A 24020-nucleotide genomic window follows, 5' to 3' on the forward strand; every position below is an offset into this window, starting at 1 on the left:
CTGTTCACCGCTTCATGCATTTCCACCGATACTTGGCTACATTTTTTGTGGCAGTTCTTTACGAAATTGCATAATAACTTACATGACGCAATTTAGTGATAAAGGAATTTATACTCTGGTGTCACACGTACACTTCTAACCGCGATCGGGGCCTATACGAATCGAGTGTTGCTACGCGGTCATTTGCGATCGCAATCCTGCGTGATCCGGATCTTAGTGATCGCGATAGCAGGCTGAGTTTGCGCGCTTTAATGCAGTATTATGAACTTGTAAAGCAAAGAAGCAGCTCAATAAAAAACAATTAAAGGTCATGTTACCAGCAATAATAAGCTGTCAAATCTAAATATGAAAATTTAGCCATGTTTCGCAAATCTGAATTTGTAGCCAAAACATTATGCATTCCTGAGAGTTGCTGACGATCAGCAGACGATAGTAACGCTATCCAGATCATTGGACCGTGTAGCAGCGGCCATATATTGATGATCGTGAGCAAGAAATCCGATTTGGATCAGCTCCTATCGCGATCAGAAATGTACGTGTGACACCAGTACTATTGTTTAGCCGCACTTCTGCCAACGCGATGGTCCATCATAGACAGGTACAGTGAGACTTTGTTACCACGAACACCACAAATACAAACTTTTCAGAAATCCCTTGCTGACTTTTTATAGTTTCAGTGTAAAATGTATCAGTACTACGAACTTCAGAATACCGAATTTTTCACAATGACAATCATTGTTCGGTTTCCCTGTATTGTTAACGCCTTTGTACTACTAAGTAATATTTAAAAATCGGGATTTTTAAATTACCATGTATCCTTCACGGTAGCTGAAACTGCAGGGTAGCAGACAACAAGGCGCAGAGAGCAGACGTCGCAGCGTACTGGTTCGGAAAACCCGAGACGGCGCCTGATAAATAAAAAAATGCATGCGAGCGGAGGCGACATCGCACCACGTTTTGCGAGCGCATGCTGCGCCCAGAAAACTCGTGTAGGCATGGAGGCACATTTCACCACTTTCACCCTTGCTTCACTGCACACCCATTTCTTTTAAAGGGATAGTGAATAAAAAATTTGTCGCCGAGATTTCTGTCTCCAGTGATAGCTGTCGCACCGAGAGCGACCAAAACAACACTCTTTCTGAGGAGAAGTGAGCGAAAAGTAATTATTTTAGTAAATATTTCTCAAATCACAGCACCTACCGGCCTCCTCCGAAAGCTCTGGCAAAACCGGATATCACGTCACGCTTACCCACCTCGAGGCCCATTGCGAGCGATCGTCCGCACTGAGCGCGCGTAGGGGCGAGTTGACGTTTGCAGCAACGCGCTTTCTTTGTTCGACCGTCCTATTCGTATCGCTTCCTCGTGTGAGCTGTTCGAAAACCTCGTCTTTGATCTCGTGGATTTGTGGTTTGATGTGTGGAGCAGCCGTGTCAACGCCGCAAAATGCCGAGGGTCTGCTGTGCGCATGTGAAAACGGCAGGCATCGGTAGTCTTTTTCTCGCGTACTTGTTCACGCTGTAGTTTTGCGCACAGGTGCCGTTTGACCGTAATTTGTCGTTTGTACGACGTTTTGAGCCAAATGTTTGGCCAATTCTGCCAGAATAAATCGAAATCCGCATCGTCTGAAGCGACGGCTGACGAAAAAAAATTCGCCGACATGAGACTGGTGGCGCCATCTCGTGTACACCAAGGGAAGGAGTGCTCGGCTGCGATGAAACAACGGGACGCTGAAACCGCTGCGCATGTACTCGTTCACTCCGTGAATAACAAGACGTTCCTTGCTTACAGAGGCGCATTTCAGTCACTGCACATGCCTGGCTCCAATCCTCACCCGTTGCTTCATCGCATCTATTCTCAAAACAGCTACTTGCGCGTATCAAGCACCTGCCGCGCGAGAGTCGGCAGCCGACTGTTATGCTCACGCCGCCGGCCACACCTGCTCCGATGGCGTAGGTACAGGGAGATCTACACGCGTCAATATCTTCAACGATTTCTACGTTTTTTTTTTTTTGTACAGTGTGTACTCACGGCACCTGTATTGTGCATTGATGGCTTTCATGTTTTACGCGCTAGCAGCTACCCATCCAAGCGGGCGGAGCAAGCCGCTTTGCGCAGAACGCAGAGTAAATTCCTTACGTCGCCTGACATTGCATAGCCTGAGGCATAAGCGTCCTCGCTCTGTTGAAGCCAAACATGGCAAAGCGTTTGCGTGAGTGAATCACGCTGGGCGCACCGCCTCGGATGCAACACTGTCAATGAGGCGTGCGCCTCTCGTCTCGCTAACTCATTCGTGACAGGTGCGAGCTTGCGATCCGAGCCGCAGGAACCGCGTTTAAATCTGGTTTCCACCTATGATGCCGCCCATGATCTCTCGAGGCGAACGCGTGTACACGGAATGCACAGTGTAAACACCACTTTGCTGGTTCAGACTCTCTCTCGGCACCGCGGAGGGGGACTGCTGCGGCGGGTCGTCGTCAATTTCGCTTGACGACGCGGACGGATCGTAGGCATACGCCTTTATCGTCCGTGGTCGTTCAGTAGGCCGCTCATCCAAGTTGGAGTCATAAGTTCCGCTCATGCTATCGCTCTCGCTAGAACTTTGCATTTTGCACTGCGCAGCGCGAGGAAAACAAAACTGCGCAGCCGGCCAGCTCGCTCCGCGGCTGCTGAGGGTAGGTGTGACGTCAGATCCGCCGGCTTGTTGGCGGGAGCGCTTTGCGAGTGACGCGGTGGCCGCTCATAGAGAGTGAAAAATAAAGCCATCCGCTCAAAAGTAACCCGAATAATGACTATATACTATAGCAATCGTGTCTTAGGAATGCAATTGTGGGGTTTTCTCTATATTCTTCGATTTTTATTCTGTATCCCTTTAAGGTGCTAAGTCATGCTCCCTAAAGGTCTGCAGAAAATGGCGCCTCTTCCTCTTCACAATCACTCTCTCGTGCTTCTTTCTACAGCCATAGTAGCTAAGCGGGCGGTGAAATGTAACCTTCGTACTCGTGGGTATGCCAGACATTCGCACTTTGCACTTTCCACATGGGCGTCTTGCGCTGGAGTTAGAGGTATAGTAGCGCCGCCTGGTGGCGGCGCGCGAAACGTTATCTGGGTAGTACCGGCTTGGGTAATATTGAGCCCTGGCTGTGGCGAAGCACGTTTCTAGCCCGAGTTTTGCGTAGATTCGCACTTCTTTCTGCCCTGTTGCGAGTGCGAAAAGACTCGTCACTTCTCACAGACCACGCCGACCACACTACGAGCTAGCCGCAGCCTATAGTTTAAAGGGACACTAAAGGTTACTATTAAGTCAACGTGGACTGTTGAAATACCATCACAGAAACCTCGAAACGCTTGTTTCGTGCCAAGGAGAGACTTATTTTAAGAGAAAATGCGTTCTGAAGCGTCCGCGTACCTCTAGCGCAGTTCAAATCGCCCGCCCTCCGATCGAGGAGTACTGACATCATGGTCTCATAGTGACGTTGCACCATCGGTGAGTAGAACGGCGTCCGCAGACGGCACTACGGCTTTTCTGCGCAAAACGCGAACGCGCGGCCAGAAACAGAGCCAGGACAGAGCCGAGAGCAGAGCGAAAGCGGGAGTATGGTGGCTAGCGGAAGGAGAAACGAATTACGTGCCACATTACGTCCCACGGCACACGGAGAGTCCGTTTTCGTTAAACTATAGGCTGCGGCGAGCTCGCAGCGTGGTCGGCGTGGTCTATGAGAAGCGACGAGCCTTTTCGCACTCGCAACAGGGCATAAAAATGTGCGAATCGACGCAAAACTCGGCCTAGAAACGTGCTTCGCCACAGCCAGGGCTCAATACGACCCAAGCTGGCACGACCCAGATGTCGTTTCCCGCACCGCCACCAGGCGCCGCTACTATACCTCAAACTCTAGCGCAAGACGCCCATAAGCTGGTACTTCATTCTATGACGCTAACTTCGACGCTCGTCGCAATGGACCCTGACACCGACAGATTGGCTCGCGATGGTGGGCTCAACTTCAGCGATTTGAGCACCGACGAGCGCGACCTGCTGCTGAGGGCTCGCACTGCCGGCGTCGTTGCGTACTACGACGGCGGCCTCGACACCGGCTCTCCGGAGCGGGAAAGCAACGAGGGCTTCCTACGACATCACATGGACGTGGCATTCTCGCTGCTTGTTCCAAATGAAAGTTTCGCGAGCCAGCAGAACCCTCACAGCACGACGCGATAACGAAGCTACTGAAACTCCAAAGCGTGCGCGGCGCAGAGTCGAGCGAAAACGAAACCTTTCGAACACCCATATTACTGAAGGGCAACATCAAAATGTTATTTTTTCTTAGAATCGAATAGACGTAGACAAGTAGCATTTTTTCCGTCTTATAATCGAATGAAATGATATTTTTAATACGAGTAGTTGAGTATTAGTAACACAAATTATGAGGAGTCCTTTCGTCATCGGGCTAGTACCGGAATGTCGCTGGGGGGTCTCAAATCGTGTCATGCATTTACCTCAATTTCTCGGTTACTAAAGCTCTGTTCGCGATTATATTGACGCCTTAGACGTTCTAGAACATTGCTCTACCACTTTAACTTGAGTTTCTGATAACCTTTAGTGTCCCTTTAACGAAAACGGACTATCCGTGAGACGTAATGCTGGAAGCAGAAGGAATAGCGACGCCGATCCGGAGAGACTTATCTCAGCATCGAAAAAGCGTCACCGTCGTTACTTCTGCGTCGTGGGCTACCATGAACAAGAAGGCCTGAATCCCAACATCAGATTCTCCCGTTTTCCTTCAAGGCCTCACGAGGCGGAGCGTCGGGCGCGCTGGATAGCTGCAGTTCGTCGCGCTGGGTAAGCGAAACTTGGCGCCATGCTGACTGCCTAACCTGTTTTGAAGCTTGCTTGATTATCTGCGTTCTAAAATTCGGTCTTTTGCACCTACAGTCCCGATGGCAGACTGACATAGCAGCAGGCATCGCTGGTGATTCACGATTCGAGACCCGGCCACAGCGACAGTTCACAATTCGACTGGTGCGAACTGGTGAAGTGACCGGGTGTGTGCAAATGACCACAAATGGTCGGGCTGATTCGGTGACAATTCATTACCCCAGTACGAGCAGCACAGGTTAGAGAGCTAAATGTGCTCATCCTTGACCTCAAGCCAGTACGTTGAGGCAGCGCAGCAAGGTAGTATTGATTACAGCACATCGATGTTCGAGCGCTATCATTAAAGGCTACATCAAGCGAGCAGCGCACGAGCTCGCGCTGCAGCGCGATTCGCACGTACGTTACTGCGAGCTCATGTGCATTGTACCAGTTATTTATCAGTTGCTAAAGGGACAGATGGCCGCTATTGCAGTGCAGGCATAACTACTTGTCTAGCAGCATGCAGTCAACAAAGATTGCAGGAGGCCCGCCGTTTCGCGGTATGTCGAAAGACCGCTGCCGTCGCGGCGCGTGCCTTCGTGCGCTCAAGCAGTTCCGTACGCATGATGTCTGCACATCGATGCTGTGAATTCATTTATAGCAAGCATTTCCTCGCGTTTGTGCGCCTGAATCTAGCAGCGTGCAAACATTACCTGAAGTTCAACTTCGTACGCGACTCGCTTCACTCGCGATTGACACCGCGCTAAACCTTCGCCGCTTATTTCTTGAACGGGGTACACGTATCCGCCGTTGCATAATTTATTTACTTTACGCAGCGTGCCACCCCTGAAAAAATCTTCGGCGCCCGATATTCGCGGCAAGCGGCGATACAACAAAACCGAAAGTGGCGGGCCCATATTGCAAACGTGCTTTCCGAAGCAGACGACCCAGCTTTGTAATACCCAGTTCAGGACAGAGGGCGCTTTTTAGCACCATTTTCGCAGCGCCCCCTGCGCAATGCAAGAGCCCCATGGTGTCGTTCATGCTCGTTTGTACTTTGACATAGTTCATGCATCCACCTCAATCGACACGGTTGCGGTGTCCATGGCAAGAAATGTGAAAAACATACAGCAAGGAACATTACGCTTTCGAGGTGACATGGAGCTTCCTTTTTGTCGGTAATTTTCTCGGCAACAGCGCCTGTTTTGTGCGCGTCACTCTCATTATAAGGTGTTTCCGTGGTGCATGGTGGCAGAATCTGTAGAATATAGCATCAGTGCGTGCTGAGAGCCAACAGCTGCATTCCTATGGATAGCTCAAACGGTGACAACTTATGAACTGAAGGGATTGATGGGCGGAATGGTTCATTTTAGGACATTTAGTATAATGATCTTTCAGAGTAACGAACAATTTACCGCGGTCCCCTGAGGTTCGTTATATTGAGATATCACTTTATTTGCATAGCCAAGGCCTTCATCAGTCGCCGTTTTGGTCATGCATGCAAAGTGTCACATGTGTATTAAGTGCGAGGCACATGGTGCAATTTTGCGTGCGATCCGTCATGCGATGCGTCGGAGTGCGACTTACCGCATAGGAAGACTCGGGACACATGGTACGAATGAGTGACTGGCGCATAGCTCCGCCCAGAGCCAGCGCCATTCCATGGATGCTCGGAATGACTTCGCAAATAAAGTGAAAACAAATGTGGTTGAACAGCTCTCTCGTTGTGAACAAGATATAAACACGGCAATGCGAGCAGCGTAGACATTTTTCCGCAAGGCCACATCTGCAGTTTCAGATCCGTTGCCAGTCGCCGATGGCTAGGAGCCAGCACACCTAGCTTGCGGGGCTGTCGAATCGGACACCGGTGGTGCATTGGACACGACTGCATGCAGCTCGTAATGAAACGCCTATGTTGGTCAGTGCGACGTGTACACAATTATATGATGCTTGAATTGTAATACGTTTGTTTTTATCGATGCCGACGGACGCCAACGAGCAAGGCAGGCGAGTCTGCGATCGCTGGGATACGGTATAGGCCTAGCTTGCTGGTCGGCTGATTCGAGGCCGAGAGCCCTTGAAGCAAGGTGCCCCCGCAAGCTTCCTTGGATTATCTTTTACCATGGGACGGGAAGGGGGGGGGCTTGCTTAGAATTTTACGGTAGAGCAAAATAAATTGGTAGTGACTACAGTGACGGGGCCCGTCACTTTAACAACAACACTGTAGCAATGAGGCCGTCACTATAGCGATGTCGATATTGGAGGCGAGCATAGAGTTTCATACAACTATTGGGGCGAGGACTTATGGACTCGCCATCTGTCGGAAGCACCTCACTTGCATAGTCTGAGGGATAACGCTGCGCGCTCCGCATAGGTTTGGCTATCGGCGCTAAATAAAGATACTATGCGGGAGCGGTTCTGGACATTTTTGCAAGTACTTTCGAAATGACAGTATTTTACCTTGAAAATAATAATCTTCGACAAAAAAATTGGAGGCTTATCAAGGTTAAGCCCAGTGGATGCGAAGCATCCACTGGGCTTAACGTATCCTTAGCGTATCCTTAGCGTTTGGAGGCATCTTGACCGCATACACGCGCGGCGCAAAGACGCTGGCGCGGTTGCAGGCACAGAGACTGACGCGACGGCGGGCGCGCGCCGCTTCATCCCTGGCGTGACGTCACATATCACGTGATGCAGCGATGGTGGCGCCGCCGCCGCGTCGCGCGCGACGGCGCGAACCGAAGCGTGGAGGCCTCCGCCGGGCGACGTCCGACGGCGCGATATGAGGCCCCATCTGCAGCCGGTGTGACGTCATCACGTGACGTCACATCATGTGATCTCACTTCAGGGTCAATGGTGGCCACCGCCGGGAGGCGACCGACGGCGCGATATGAGGCCCCATCTGCAGTCGGTGTGACGTCATCACGTGACGTGATGTCACGTGACCTACTTGAAGGTCAATGGTGGCCACCGCCGGGAGGCGACCGACGGCGCGATATGAGGCCCCATCTGCAGCCTGTGTGACGTCATCACGTGACGTCATGTCACGTGACCGCACTTCAGGGTCAATGGTGGCCACCGCCGGGCGTCGCGCGAAGGCCCGAAACCTACGTTAATATGCTTCGCATAAAAAAGCACAGAATGGCCTACAGACGCTATCCCTTTACCTACTACGTGCAGTAAGCGTGGACACTGCACGCGGTCGCCGCAATCGATTCCCCCGAACCGGTTTCTTGCGTGAAAGGTAGGCACTCGCTGAGAGAAAACTATGTGAAATATGTTCTTATAGTAGGCTGTCTGTGTAAACAAATGGAGCAAAGCAGAATGAAGCTTCAGTGCAGCGATCGCACGCTGATTCGCGGTGACCGACTGCGCGTCTGCTTGCATGTCCGCGCACAATATTTTGCTTTCGCTGTGAGTGAGTTTTCGCACCGTCTTTATGCCGCAGTATACGAGCATTTGACAGTATGTAAGCAACGACTGTTACATGTACACTGTCAGAGCTGTTCAAAAAATTACCGACGATTACGTTACTTCCTAATGCGAAATTTGAGCGCAGCAAATAAGCTGTTTCACCTTTTCGATAGATTGAGGCAAAGAAATCGAGCAACACATGTATGCGCTATCACAGAATTTTTTTTTATTTTTCACACGTATTCCTTTAACAAAGACTCCACTAACAGTTCTTGACAGTCATGAAGGAAGCTTTGTGGTCGGAGAAATAGACTAATATATGTTCGACTTGGTACACCAATGCTTGATTCTCAAAGACGAGATCTATACAAGTGCGTCGCGAGGTTGTCACAGCCGTGGGACGTGTTACGAGCGAGAGGAACGGGATGTTCTCCCGCATAAGTGTTAGGAAATTGCTGTTTGTCTTTATGTCAAGCCGCCACCGATCTGGCTCTCTGATTGCCACCGCACAGGGCGAACGGCAGCGGCAATTTCGGCTCGGGCGGTGCACATATACAGATCCGCCGCCACCGATCTGGCTCTCTGATTGCCACCGCACAGGGGTTGCATTTAAAGCCCCTGAAACTTCGTAAAGTAGTGCCACTCTCCTCCTCCGCCGTCACTCCTCCTCGTTTCTCCTCTCTTTCACGCTCCCTCCTAAAGCCCCTTAAACTTCGTAAAGTAGTGCCACGCTTTGAAGAACGCCGCCTCCTCCTCCAGCGCTCAGGCCGAAGCCGACGCCGCGTCGCTATTGGCCTAATGGCATCACGTGGCCCCTTGCGCCGGCTTCGTTTGTTTACAGTCGCGCTTCAGTGCCATCTTTGCTCGAGAAGCGGCGCTTGTTGGTGGCATTCCTTCCGTTCCTATTCTGTGTTGTTTTGATCTTGTGAACGCCTCGAAGGATATCTTGTGGCAAGTGCGACGTCGCTTCACGTCATTTTCTGTTACCATGACCTGCTGCGCGTTTGGATGCCAATATAGTTTTAGCAAAGGCAAGAATATGTTCGCGATACCTTCCGGTAAGCGCAACGCGTTATGAACGAAGACATGGCTTCACCGAATCGGGAGGGAGAACTTCCGACCAACTTCCTCCGCGCGACTATGTGATGTAAGTTGTGGCTCTCTCAGAGTATTGTATGTGCCAGGCTGGCGTATTGTGCTGCGGGCAATAACGTAGTAGATATTGCACAGTTCACTGTGCATGTTGTCATTTGTACGCACGCTTCAACATGATTTTTACGCAACGTCTGCTTTGGTTATATGCGCACTACGTGGTCGTGTTAGTCATATTTGGTGAGCTTAATCGTTTTGAACGCCAACCGGCTTGAATTCGCGGGCACGCGAGGTTGCGTGCGATAACGTGATTACGAAATTATTAAGATTCAGCGCAGTCCTTTTGATAAAATTTCAGTCTCGATCATGAAAGCGCCTCAGGAGAGCAACTCTCTGCCTTTTGTGGTTACTTACTAGCCTTCTTTAGATAGTCTAGCTTTGTTTGCCAGATTTGTTCGTGTTCCTCGTTGGCGGTCGCCCGGTGGATTTGCGATACAGAGGCACCGATGAAAAGCGTGCGTGCTCTCCCGAAACCGTGTTACGCGGTGCGTTCGTCGTCGAGCGACCGCATCATAGGTAATTGAGACGTATGTGCTAATTCGCGTGAGCTTTAAATTGTGCGAAGCTAAAGATGCGGCGGTGGAGCCCTCGCAAAGAAAACGTGCGGTCGCCCGCCCGTTCCCTGGCTGGTTTAGTCGTCGTTCGTGCTTAGTCGTTAGCTCGTTCGTTCGCACGCTCGTTTAGTCGTTTGCTCGCTCGTTTAGTTCACGCTCTCATATAGTCGTTCGCTTGCTCGTCTATGCCACTATTAGTTTCAACAGTCATTATGCCTAATTGAGACGCGCTTGCTGTAGGACTCTTAGGCTGGTGCGTTTATTTACGCAATGAGACAATAAATGGTGCACACGGACTTGTGACTGCAAAGGCAAATCTGTAACGCATCTATGTGAAAATAAACTGTTAACTTGCAACTCGAATGCCGTTTCATATCATTTTAACCTATGGATAAAACATCATTTCACTTGCCGCACTTTCGGCCGCATCATGGCGGGGGGATTCTTTGCGCGATCATGACTTCACTAATAAAGTCATGTCTCGCAAATGTTACTTCAAAGGGGGTGCAACCGTTCTGAATGCATGCACCTCAGTGCAACTCGGTTCGCGACAAGTACGTCACTTAGTGAACGGACGAACCAACGCACGATGAAGTGTTATTCGTGATAAGTCATTAAACTGAAAAAAATTACTGAAGGCCACAGTGGTCTTGTTTGAGATTGAGTCAAGAATTGTTATCGCGCTCCCGCTTCGCGCACGAATGCTAAAAACTCATTTTATTTTCTTGTGTACGCACAGTCCCGACTCGATGATCGGCCGCGGTATTTCTGTCGGCGTTGGGACACGAGAAACACAATAGCACCAGCGCCCACCTCTGAGGCTTTGCGCGCGCTTAGATTGGCAAGCACGCACGTTGGCGGCACTGTAGCTTGTAATACACTTTCGAAGCTCCAGAGCAGTGATCTCCGTCAGCCTTTGTAGGTCATAGCTCATACGCGCCGCGAATTCACATGGCAAGGGCGGCGCGGATTCTTTAGGCTGAGGGCTTGCTGGAAGCCAAGAGGTTGTCATTCGATGGTAAACGTGTTATTTACAACCATTCGCAACAAGATCTTGCGACACGCCCTTGACAAATGTTGCGTACCTAATTGTAGGGCACGCGATACATTTGCAGTCGTCAACGCACAGCGTTAACACTCCTTCAGATACTTTTTTAAGAAACAGTTATCAAAAATTGAAATAAAAGCTGCCGTTACCGAATTTGTACAAGCATCCGACTAGAAATTCTATGCTGTACACGAAGTTACGCGGAGCTGGAAAGCCAACGTAAACGCCTAAAGAGCACTGCCTTGCTATGCGTGCATTCACTCTGCGAAAGGTCGTCTGCTGCGCTCGAGCATCGTAGGAGGCGCCATGGTCGAGGAGGGAGCATCAAAGAGAGGAGAAACAAGGAGGAGTGAAGGCGGAGGAGGAGAGTGGCACTACTTTACGAAGTTTCAGGGGCTTTACTCCCTCCTCGACCATGGCGCCGCCTACGATGCTCGAGCGCAGCAGACGACCTTTCGCAGAGTGAATGCACGCATAGCAAGGCAGTGCTCTTTAGGCGTTCACGTTGGCTTTCCAGCTCCGCGTAATTTCGTGTAAAGCATAGAATTTCTAGTCGGATGCTTGTACAAATTCGGTAACGGCAGCTTTTTTTCATTTTTTGATCATTATCTCTTAAAAAAAGTATCTGAAGGAGTGTTAACGCTGTGCGTTGACGACTGCGAATGTATCGCGTGCCCTACAATTAGGTACGCAACATTTGTCAAGGGCGTGTCGCAAGATCTTGTTGCGAATGGTTGTAAATAACACGTTTACCATCGAATGACAACCTCTTGGCTTCCAGCAAGCCCTCAGCCTAAAGAATCCGCGCCGCCCTTACCATGTGAATTCGCGGCGCGTATGAGCTATGACGTACAAAGGCTGACGGAGATCACTGCTCTGGAGGTTCGAAAGTGTATTACAAGCTACAGTGCCGCCAACGTGCGTGCTTGCCAATCTAAGCGCGCGCAAAGCCTCAGAGGTGCGCGCTGGTGCTATTATGTTTCTCGTGTCTCAACGCCGACAGAAATACCGCGGCCGATCATCGAGTCGGGACTGTGCGTACACAAGAAAATAAAATGAGTTTTTAGCATTCGTGCGCGAAGCGGGAGCGTGATAACAATGCTTGACTCAATCTCAAACAAGACCACTGTGGCCTTCAGTAATTTTTTCAGGTTAATGACTTATCACGAATAACACTTCATCGTGCGTTGGTTCGTCCGTTTACTAAGTGACGTACTTGTCGCGAACCGAGTTGCACTGAGGTACATGCATTCAGGACGGTTGCACTCCCTTCGAAGTAACATTTGCGAGACATGACTTTATTAGTGAAGTCATGATCGCGCAAAGAATCCCCCCGCCATGACGCGGCCGAAATTGCAGCAAGTGAAATGATGTTTTATTCACAGGTTAATATGATATGAAACGGCATTCGAGTTGCAAGTTAACAGTTTATTTTCACATAGATGCATTACAGATTTGCCTTTGCAGTCACAAGTCCGTGTGCACCATTTATTGTCTCATTGCGTAAATAAACGCACCAGCCTAAGAGTCCTACAGCAAGCGTGTCTCAATTAGGCATAATGATTGTAGAAACTAATAGTGGCATAGACGAGCAAGCGAACGACTATATGAGCGCGCGAACTCAACGAGCGAGCAAACGACTAAACGAGCGTGCGAACGAACGAGCAAACGACTAAGCACGAACGACGACTAAACCAGCCAGGGAACGGGCGGGAGACCGCACGTTTTCTTTGCGAGTGCTCCACCGCCGCATCTTAAGCTTCGCACACTTGAAAGCTCACGCGAATTAGCACGTACGTCTCAATTACCTATGATGCGGTCGCTCGACGACGAACGCACCGCGTAACACGGTTTCGGGAGAGCACGCACGCTTTTCATCGGTGCCTCTGTATCGCAAATCCACCGGGCGACCGCCAACGAGGAACACGAACAAATGTGGCAAACAAAGCTAGTCTATCTAAAGAAGGCTAGTAAGTAACCACAAAAGGCAGAGAGTTGCTCTCCTGAGGCGCTTTCATGATCGAGACTGAAATTTTATCAAAAGGACTGCGCTGAATCTTAAAAACTTCGTAATCACGTTATCGCACGCAACCTCGCGTGCCCGCGAACTCAAGCCGGTTGGCGTTCAAAACGATTAAGCGCACCAAATATGACTAACACGACCACGTAGTGCGCATATAAGCAAAGCAGACGTTGCGTAAAAATCATGTTAAAGCGTGCGTACAAATGACAACATGCACAGTGAACTGTGCAATATCTACTACGTTATTGCCCGCAGCACAATACGCAAGCCTGGCACATACAATACTCTGGGAGAGCCACAACTTACATCACACAGTCGCGCGGAGGAAGTTGGTCGGAAGTTCTCCCTCCCAATTCGGTGAAGCCATGTCTTTCTTCTTAACGCGTTGCGCTTATCGGACGGTATCGCGAACATATTCTTGCCTTTGCTAAAACTATATTGGCATCCAAACGCGCAGCAGGTCATGGTAACAGAAAATGACGTGAAGCGACGTCGCACTTGCCACAAAACATCCTTCAAGGCGTTCACAAGATCAAAACAACACAGAATAGGAACGGAAGGAATGCCGCCAACAAGCGCCGCTTCTCGAGCAAAGATGGCACTGAAGCGCGACTGTAAACAAACGAAGCCGGCGCAAGGGGCCACGTGATGCCATTAGGCCAATAGCGACGCGGCGTCTGCTTCGGCCAGAGCGCTGGAGGCGGAGGCGGCGTTCTTCAAAGCGTGGCACTACTTTACGAAGTTTAAGGGGCTTTAGTTGCATTGGAGGAGGAGCGAAGAAAGGAATGAAGTTCGAGCCGGCGCTTTGACAACCGGAGACTCGCAGGAAGAGGGGGGAGGGGGGCGGCGTGTACACCCAGCGGCAAACGATGGGGGCAGAAGCGCGCGCAGCAAGCGGACAACACGATAAAGGGAGGAGGGAAGAGATAGCAGCGACTGACTGATGCCGCTGACGCCGATAGTGAGTCAACCCCAGCTGCGGAGTTGGTTTCAGGGACAACGAATAACCGGCGCGTCGGCAACTGAAGAGCACCCTATCCGCCACACAAGAACAGGGGGGGGGGGGACCCTTTCCTCCTCTTTCTGCATGGCGGCGACGGTGTTCTATGCAGTCACGTTATCTTGACTCTCTAGCGGCGTCAGCGGCATCCAGCGTTATCAGTCGGTCGCTGCTAGCGCTGGGGGATGAAAGGGGGGCGGAGCTGGTTACGAGGCCGACGACGACGACGACGCGAAACCCAGGAACGGACGCCAAAGAGCTGCGCTCTAAAATAATTTTGTTATAGCTAGGCTTCGACGCCTACGGCGACCTGTGATGGGCGGTCACGAGTGTTTTTCTTCTAAAATCTTGGAAGCTTCAATGTAATTATTTCTCAAGTTGCATCGCACTGTGTGTTTATCGATCCTCTAAGCGAGCCATTACCGGTTGCTTCTTTTTCTTAATCCAGTGCAATATTCATTGTCAGGTGCTACATAAGCATGAACACATGCCATGGCTTTTTTTTAATGTGTTTTTTACCGTTCACTGTCCGTTCTAGTGAACTTTCTTTCTCTCTTTCTGTATTATTATCGTCATAGGTGTTACAGTGCATACGCAAAAAGACTGTTGGACCCAATAGCCGCAGACTGCAGGATGGGTCCGGATATACGAAATATAATAGACATTCGGTGCAAGCATAAGGGCCGGGATCAATACAGGGGATACAGCACGTTAAAAACAGAAAAAAAAATTACGGCATGCATAGAAATTATCACCAGTTACATAAATTATCAAACCACAAACAATAGAACGCCAAGCAAGAGTACAGGCACAAAATCAGTGGTTTATAGATAATAAACAGTACCTTGCCGAAATTTTGCGTTTCTTATTTTGGAGGGTATTTTGTTCCATGTCTTAAATCCAACACATTCAAGTAGTCTTTTGCCATATACATTATGTACAGGAGGCAGGTTGACATTTCCAGCCACAGTACTTCTGGTATGATAATGAAAACAATATGGACACAGGGAAAGGATGATTACGTTTCACGACACTGTTTACGTGGCTAGCTGTTTTATGCTCACACATAAGATCGAATGGCAATATGTTTAGTTGATTGAACAGTGACCTGCTGGGTTATCGGTTCTTAAGTGCGTCATGATTCTTAATGCCCGCTTTTGTAAAACCAAATGGAGCATAACAGAGTGAAGCTTCAGTGCAGCCGGGCCCTGTCACTGCAGTGTAGATGTTAAAGTGCCGGGCCCCGTCACTGCAGCCACTACCAAATAAATTATGAAAACTGACGCACATGGTTCCGCTATAGCTGAGAAATAATTAAATATACAGTTAAGTCTCAGTATAATGAACACCATAAAATCAGCAGTTTGCTTTGTTCTATTGTGAATTTTCATGATTCGAAAAGTATTCAATATTTGTTTCGACTTGAAGAATTGCTATTTGCACGTCCCTACAAAATATGCATGTTCATGTAATAGTTATTATTACACTACAGATGTGTGACATGATCTGCTTCCTAAGGTTTTTTTTTCCGGTACTGTCTTTTGGTGCATATGAAAGTGTCCTGTTAGACCCATTCATGTATTTGTTGCTTCTTGGCTCGGGTATACGTGGTTCATCCTATACTATTTTGATCCTATTGTATTCGCACATTTTCTTCTTCTTTTTATAGGTTGCTGTTCATAAAACAATTGATTGTTCAATAACTTAGCTGCCCACTGTGTTTCTTCAGAGCATCAAATAAATGTCTGTGTTTATTGAGTATTCGTTATCTCTTCTTGGTATTTCAGTACTTGAATGTCGGCATGCAGTATAGTCATGTTAGTATTTTTTTTTGTATCTGGGGCTGCAAGAGAAGTTTATTGATGGCATTTTGAAGTTTGTTATTAGTGCAGAAGGCACTTGTTATAACTAGTATACACAAATAATTTAAGTCTCAAATCAAATGTGAAGTTCCTGACGCCTAATTCATTCCTTCATTTTGTTTCCACTAATATATCGACATTTCAGTAAGCACTAGTGTGACATATATCTGTAGAAATATTTGTTTAAAATTTGCATTTCGAATCCAGCATACAATGACAGCTGCAATGTATAACACATTTGTGTGCAGAAGGCAAGAAATTGGGGCAATACTGATTTTTGACATCTGTAAAGATTCTTTGTGAATCGCAGTTGTGCCAGTCTCAAGAAACTCCCTCACCAACAAAATTGTTTGTAGAACATGTTAAGATAATAAGTCCAGGAATTATCTGTTTTCATTAAGCGTGTGCGAATATTTTATGACTTCGAATGGGCACTTCATATGTAAAAATATTTTTTACAAACCTTCGAGAGACCCTGAAACGATTTTCAGGATTTTTTGTACAGACTCATAGAGTCATTAGGATGCATCTATATGCTTTGTCTTAAAGCATGTCATTTATGATATGGTTTAAAAAATGTAAATTGCTATCGATTGCAACACGCCACTCAGCTGAGTTTTCAGCTGCGCGTGAACAGGTGACGTAAGGTAACCATATGATGCCTTTAGAGCAAGCTATCTGATTCGCTCCTCAGGGTGCGTCATAGATAATTATCCCAAATTTATGGCAAGTAAATGGTGTTTCAAATAGTTGGAATGTTAGTCAATTTGTTTCTATAAAGAAGAAAAGAAAGTAGCAGAAAGAGAATGCACAACGACAGTTTATGACCACACTCCAGACCTCTGCCACACATCAAGTGTCTGCTTGTGTTACATACTCCGTGTTGACGAGAGCTCCGCTGTCAATGTTTGTCTCGATCTTTCTTTTTGCGACTACCATGATTCGGCCTTGTTACGCGTTGTGGGCTGCAATCGTAACAACTAACAATATGGGAAGCTGCAACATCGTGTCCCTGTGCAAGGCAGCAGTCGAGCGGAGTTCACGCAGCGCATCGGACTGTTTATAAAATCTAATCGGCACCAGGGGGTATTCTGTAAGAGTCCACCTAGTGGACTGTCCATCTCTGTTGCTGCTGATTGGCTAGGGCCGCTCGTCCCCTCCTCTCTCGTACAGCTGCATCCAATCAGCAGCGTCCGAAATTGACAGTCCAGTAGGTGGGCTCTTACAGAATACCCCCTCAGGACTTGCGTATTGGTGGCTGTCACTTTATGCCGGAGGATTACTACTGCAATAGTGTTTCGTATGCCCGGTATTTGGGTAAGCGAAAGCACAAGCGGGCTGGGCATGGGCATTTACGGGATGAGCGGGGCCACAAACATGAAGGAACTGCACAGTTTATCCACCTGGAATGGAGACGCATGCAGTCAGAGTGCGAACGGTAGAGAGCAGCTCGCAGCCGCCTTGGTTGCCACCCGGGACACAGACTCAGCCAAACAGGCCGCTGTTGCCCTCTCGGCTGCCGCGGTGAGGGTGAAGAAGGGAAAGGAGCAGTTAGTGGTGATAGCAGACTTGCAAGCGGTGTCTTGGCACTACCAACCTGGAAGGATAAGTGCTCCAGCTTTATACCTACTCAGAAAGCCCTCCAGAAACATACAGCCTGGACTTCATGGCACAAGCACCTGGCAAGAAACGGGGTGGCACATGTCGCAGCCCGAGAACAAACTATCCAGGCTGACGCTGGGGTCCATGTCGCGGATGCCCAGAATGAAGGCGCACCCACACGATACACCGAAATCGTAATGAATTACAAACTCGGCAGAAGAATGTATCTTCCACTGCACCACAAATTGCAGTCATAGCACACAAATGCTAGATTTCACTGTCGTTTACCTTTCAAACGTGTCCTCGAAGGATTCATGAGACGGTTTGTATGTTCGATCACCAACACCTTCTGGGAACTCGCACTCCCAACTCTTCCACATATGGCATTGGCGCTGACCAATGGCCATTCTCAAAGGATTGCGGCAGCACAGGAGAAGCAGCTGGGTAGCACTCTGCATGCTTTTAGACACCAGCAAATGTGCAGTGAAGTGTGCCTGCATGGCTGTTTGATTTCCCTACATTACTTGACTATCGCAAACAAAGCTTGTTTTCATGAGACGTACAGCGCATGGTAATACATATGACTGCTGCCAGCTGTAGCTGCTCTCCTAATAGCAAACCCTTTTCTGAAGTCTAGTGACTACGTAGAAACACACTTCACATGAACTCAAGAAGGAAAACCCTATAGTAGCCAATAATTTGCTGTGACAAAGTGTAATCGTGCTTACCAGCTCTTTTGAAAATTGCCATGGCTTCTGCACACATACTGTGCGTTGTTTTGGCACTGTTTTATTTCCGACAGAATGCTTACACGATGGCTGTAAGCTGCCATCTCATTCTTCACTCCCACTGTAGACACCACCCGACTTTATCTGCATTGCAGAACCTTTATCTGCATTGCAGAACTGCACAACCTCCAAAGAATGCACTATCATGAGGCATAACTAATTCATGGGTAGTGTCAATACAGCAGTATGTGTTACATTGTTACCTTTAATGAGGGAAACAATGGCCTTCGTCATATATTACAGAAATGATGCAGGAAATGAACTTTGTTTCCTTGAGAAATAAACTAGAGTTAAATATGCATTATCACCTTATTTCTGTTTATTTGCAGTTCAACATAGAAACTTCGTTTCTGCTAATATTTGCATAAAGCCATTGTCTGCATGAACTATGATGATTGTGACTGGTGCATAACACTTCGAAAACTATGCATAATAATCAAAACATGACAAAAATAATGGGAAAGAATGCGTCAATAGAGAGTTTTACAATTGGGGACCCAAGCGGCCTGGGTACGCAAGATTGCGGGCCGCAAGTGCACATGTGCAGAATCCAAGCCAGTCTTGGGTTCTTGCATTCGTGTTGACCCAAGACCCAAAAATCGAAAACTAGCTTGGATCCGCAAGCCGTCTCGGGTCTTAAAACAGCATACTCGGCTTGTAGTGCTAATGCAGTAATTACGTTTATTGCATACTGTTGTTTGCCCTTTCTGCTAAAAAATGCATTCGGTCTGTTTTCACTTGTAAGAAAAGCTTTATTTCTTGCTTTCAAGTGCCTTTTTATTTTTCCCACTGCGGCGTCCTGAGCACTCGACCTAACGCTGTCTGCGTTTGACCCAATTCTCAAACTCTGTTGCTCCTCTGAACCCAAGAGCAGCCTGCACAACGCAACGTGGAGACCCAGAGTTTTGGGTGCCCAATTCTTAATCTCTCTTATGCGAGCTCTTGTGAAACTGTGCGTGTTGGCAGGGGGGGGGGAAGCATTGAGTGAACTAAATGTAGAATGCTGCATGCACTGCATAACAATAGACAAAGTTTAATTGCCTTGTGCCAATTGAAACAACACACATTTTCAAAGAACTCACGGAACTAATTGTTCATTCCTGAAATGAAAAATAAGAAAACATTCAAATCGCGATACTCACTTTCTGTGAAAGTTGCGATCCCTCAATAGTGCTGGCACTCAACGCTGCAGCTGGAGTTAGGCATACAATTGTGATCGAGAAAATGCAGCACACTACTCTTTAGTGTCGAGTCCACGTTTTAATTTCACGACAAATATCCTACTGCCACCATAGCCCTGCCCAACTAACCGGTTGCTTAGTGGCTACGATGTTGGGCTGCTAATCACGTGTGGTCGCGAAATCGAATCCCGGCCACAGCGGCTGCATTTGAATGGGGCGAAATGTGAAAACACTTGTGTGCTTAGATTTACGTGCACGTTAAAGAACCTCAAATGGTCCAAATTATTGCAGAGTCTAGCACTATAGTGTTCCTCATAACCAAGTGGTGGTTTTGGCATTTAAAAAACCATAATTTGATATTTAATAGCCATGTGCACCGATCCCCAGTAGCTGAGACAAATATGAGGGCTTATGATATGACAGCGCATGTAATGCACCACTCGTTTTTTTTTTTTTGCTATCCTACTTATTATTAGAGTCGAGTGGCGGCTATTCGACAGCGTGAATGCAGATGAAGTAAAAAAATATATATATGTGCAAAAAGTGTTTCGCAACATTACAGCATGTAGCTCAGCGCTGGTGCACCAATGTTTGAAAACAACATCGACATATATTCTGGTATGTACTTGCATTTACGTGCCGCGTGGCGCGACGTTAATGCTACCATGTGATCACATGGTTCGTGGTCAGCCTTACGGCACAATACGAACAGTGGTGTGAAGATAAAGAACCAATTACTCGGTCACTCTACTAACATTACATCACGCTGCAAGGAGGAGCATTTAAAAAACCTTAGCGGCCTTCAAGGAAGCAACACAGTTGGTAGCGCGTTTGGTCTCGGACCGGGTGTCACACCACTGTTCAACTCCTGCTGCAGGCGTGGGACGTGTTGTATTCGGCATCGAAGTGGCGCACGCAAACACGTAAATTGCCGTTGCGGATTGAGTTTGCAGGATTTCCAATGCGCTCAAGCCAGACATTGCGCATGGCGTCGCCATGAGCCAGCCGGTGTCGCGTCGCTTAGTTTTTCCAGTCGGTGCTCTTGCAGCCAAGCACCGCACACGTGCCTTCTGGCCATCGCAAAACACTGTTGGACATTTTTGCGCAGCTAATCAGACCGCTAAGCACAATTGCATTGGAACGCGAGCGATTAGAAGAACAATTTTATTAATTCACTCAAGCAAATAAAAGCGCAGCAACAACATATACAAGAGGTCCGAAAACTGAAAAGGCACCTGCGTTGTAGGCCGTAGTTTCCGATTCGCCATTGCGCACAAGCGAGCAACACCACGAGGAAGAGCACAAAGATCGCGTACTGCAGCAAACAAACTTGAAGGCGTAGGCTCTCGTTCAACCAGTCGACAGCGTCTGCTCATAGAATAAAGATGGTCTGCTGCTGGTGATATAACCACAGAACACCTATATATAACCAGATGCACCCTCGTGACGTCACGACGAGCGCTGGGGATACCTTATGGCGGCTAGAAGGGGGCAGTGTGACGGGCGGGAGCCGGCGGGGCGCACAAGGGAGCGATGAAAGTTGTACATGGTGTACTTGCAGCTGGTGTGCAGCCTTCGCGGCTTTTGAAAGGGTCGGCGCACGGCAGCTAGCACGCACGTCACGTTCACTTTGCATCGCGTTTGAATTTTTTAATGTAATGCGCAGTGCAAACGCCACGAAGTGTTAGCAGCTCAGAGATACATTATTAAGAAGGGTGACACTTCTTTGAAGAGCAGAGAACTTTAAGATGCGTTATTTGCAACATCGGAAAGCGCAGCAGATGTTTAGCCATGCGATTTTAAAAAGGAGGAAGACCACATTTGAAGACCACTCTGGACGAGTTGGTTATTACTAAAACGCTTATTTAGCGCAAGAGAACGTGGACCACGAATACAAACAACCCAAAATGCCGACTGTCATCCTTTTTCATTCGCTGATCTGCCGTAAATATAGTCATTGGCCGCAGAGGTAATCGTGCGCGCATACTGACAAAAACGACGCTGTGTCTGTGCGCAATAAACCGGGGAATAACATTACCACGTCGTTCAGTTCACGCTCCGCGCCCGCATGCGCCAGCAATATGCCCTTTAAAAAGCTTTAGCTTTGTAAAAAAAAAATTTGGTACATATGTGGGCGCTGGCAAACCTCAACATACTCTAAATATTTTCCATCACTGCTTTTGTTGTACAGGTCCACAAGACAAAAGGAAACACCTAATTACATAACACAGCAATCCACATGCACGCGTTATACCGAGTTCAGCAGTAGACTCTACTTCACTTTCCTTAACTTCAAATGTTCCTGGCGCTCATTTGGAAGAGCCTTGTCCTTGTTCAAAGATATTGTGAAAAAGTGCAGCCTAGTTAACTCCCCAAACTGGATAATTTTTGCAGTGAGCTGCTTTCAATGGAGCTCGCATCCCACTTAGCAGAATGTTAAACTGCTAACTGCATAAAATTATGCACACTGGAAGCATAAAGCTTCTCTGTTGAATAAATGTGAATGCATCCTCTAGTACTTTAATGTGCTCCAGGGTACAATAGGCCTCCCCTGTCAAAGTTTTTGCGTGAACACGCGGTCTGCATTGCATTCAGCTGCTTCTCCAGTGAATGCGAGGCCAGAAGCACAACCATGGCAAGCAGCTTTGCCATTCAACTAAACTGTACAAAACATGTTCGCGCATTCGACGCCACGAGGCCATAATACTAACACCATAATACATAACACACGAACAGCGCGATATCACGCACTACGCACTTCAAAATAATACCAGTGGCACATGTGCGACGTTTCCCATCTTCCAAGTGATCGCGATCGACATGCAAGGAAGCGCGGTCTAGACGCCTACGCCTGCCCGGCGGACCTCGCTGGTGCTACACTGGCAAGGAATGCGCCGCAGCTTGTCCTTGCACACCAGCACGCTTCAGCGGCACCGGGAAATTTAATCGATCATCGCGCCTGTCCTTTGCACGGCGCAGATACACCGCCCGTCACCTGCACCATTCTAGCTACCATAGATACCGGAAAGGCCCTGAAGATTTTTTGGCGCGCCTCTGGTGCATAGCACTGTAGGGTTTGGCATCATTGACCGCGTCGGCATTCTGAACTCTATTCGTGAGTTCACTTGAAATATTTAAAAAATATCGGAGGTGGTTTGGGGCCCTTAATCTCACAAGTGCGCCTACATAAATTGAAGTGCCATGATGTGACTCACAGTGACACGTGACTTTAAGAATTATTTAAGGCAACATCAGTTATTTGTTAGATTTGTTGCTTCAATAAACGATTGGAGACATTAGAAAACCTACAAACTGAAGGTAGGCGAGCGTTTGTTTTACTCCGTGCCGTTGCTCGAGGGACATACTTCCGTTTTGTCTGCTTGTTCTCACAACGTACAGTTGTTTCACGCAGAAAATGAAACTATCTGCCATTTTTTTACCCGTTTCTAATACGCGATTGTGCTTTTTAGCTTATGTCTGCTTCAGTGCTCGTGACTGGCATTGATTTATACCGTTAATCGGGTGTTCTCGTGCACAACTTGCGAAATCGTGTTCTGCTTGAAACAAGACAAACCGTTTGCGTTCGAGATCGTCACCGGGAGTGTGCCACTCTCCACACACGCAAAAGACAGAAAAAAAAGAAAAATGAAAAAGAGCGGAGCCGAACACGTGCCCATCACGCGATCTTCCGGTTGTGTTATAGGAGAATGTAGGGAAGGAATTTCGCTTGCAGAGGCTAGACAAGAGCAAGTGGAAAGAGTGTCTATGTTGGGCAAATGCTCTCCTCCTGAAATCATAGGTTCGCAGAATTTCATATATTTTTATCCCTGCTGTTAACGAAATAATTTTTAAATTCTAGCCTTAGAGCACTGCTTAGTAGGTTCCTAACTTCCAGCGTATAGCTAAACTTTGCCATGTGGCCTGGTGAGTGGCCCTTAAAGACACAGCAGTGCAGGTTACTCGTGTCAATTGGTGCATTAGATCTTTGAATTGCAACACAGTGGAACCTCGTTGATACTTTCCTGACTGCTCCATCTTCTTGCCTGCTATGTTACGTTTTCGCGATGCCGACCTCAGTACCATTGAGTTCACATATTATGTTCCCCTTTGATACATTGCTATTCTCTAATTTTCTTGCATTTTACATGTATGTTGTGTTTTAATGTGACGGTCACGTAAATATAGCAGTGCAGCCTGCCAGCACATTGCTATACACGCCTGTGCTACTCATGTACGACAACACAGCAAGTGACCCGTGCATTACAAGTGACCGAAGCTTGCAACTCACTGGACACACATTGGGCTATTAGCCATCTACAAGTCGTCTTGGCAAGATCACCAAGACGTCTTGAAAATCGTTATAAACGTTTACAAGACATCTTCAAGACGCCTTGGCAAAATATTTGACTTCTTGAAGACATCTTACGAAAATGTTTTTGGATTTCTTAAAACTTGTAGCCGTCGTGAAGACTGTCTAATGCACCGCCACATAAAGGATATAAGACGTTTCGCAACACATCTTGTAGCCGTTTTGAAAACGGCTATAAGAC

This window comes from Dermacentor variabilis, chromosome 8 (assembly GCF_050947875.1).
Source record: "Dermacentor variabilis isolate Ectoservices chromosome 8, ASM5094787v1, whole genome shotgun sequence".
Lineage (NCBI taxonomy): Eukaryota > Metazoa > Arthropoda > Arachnida > Ixodida > Ixodidae > Dermacentor > Dermacentor variabilis.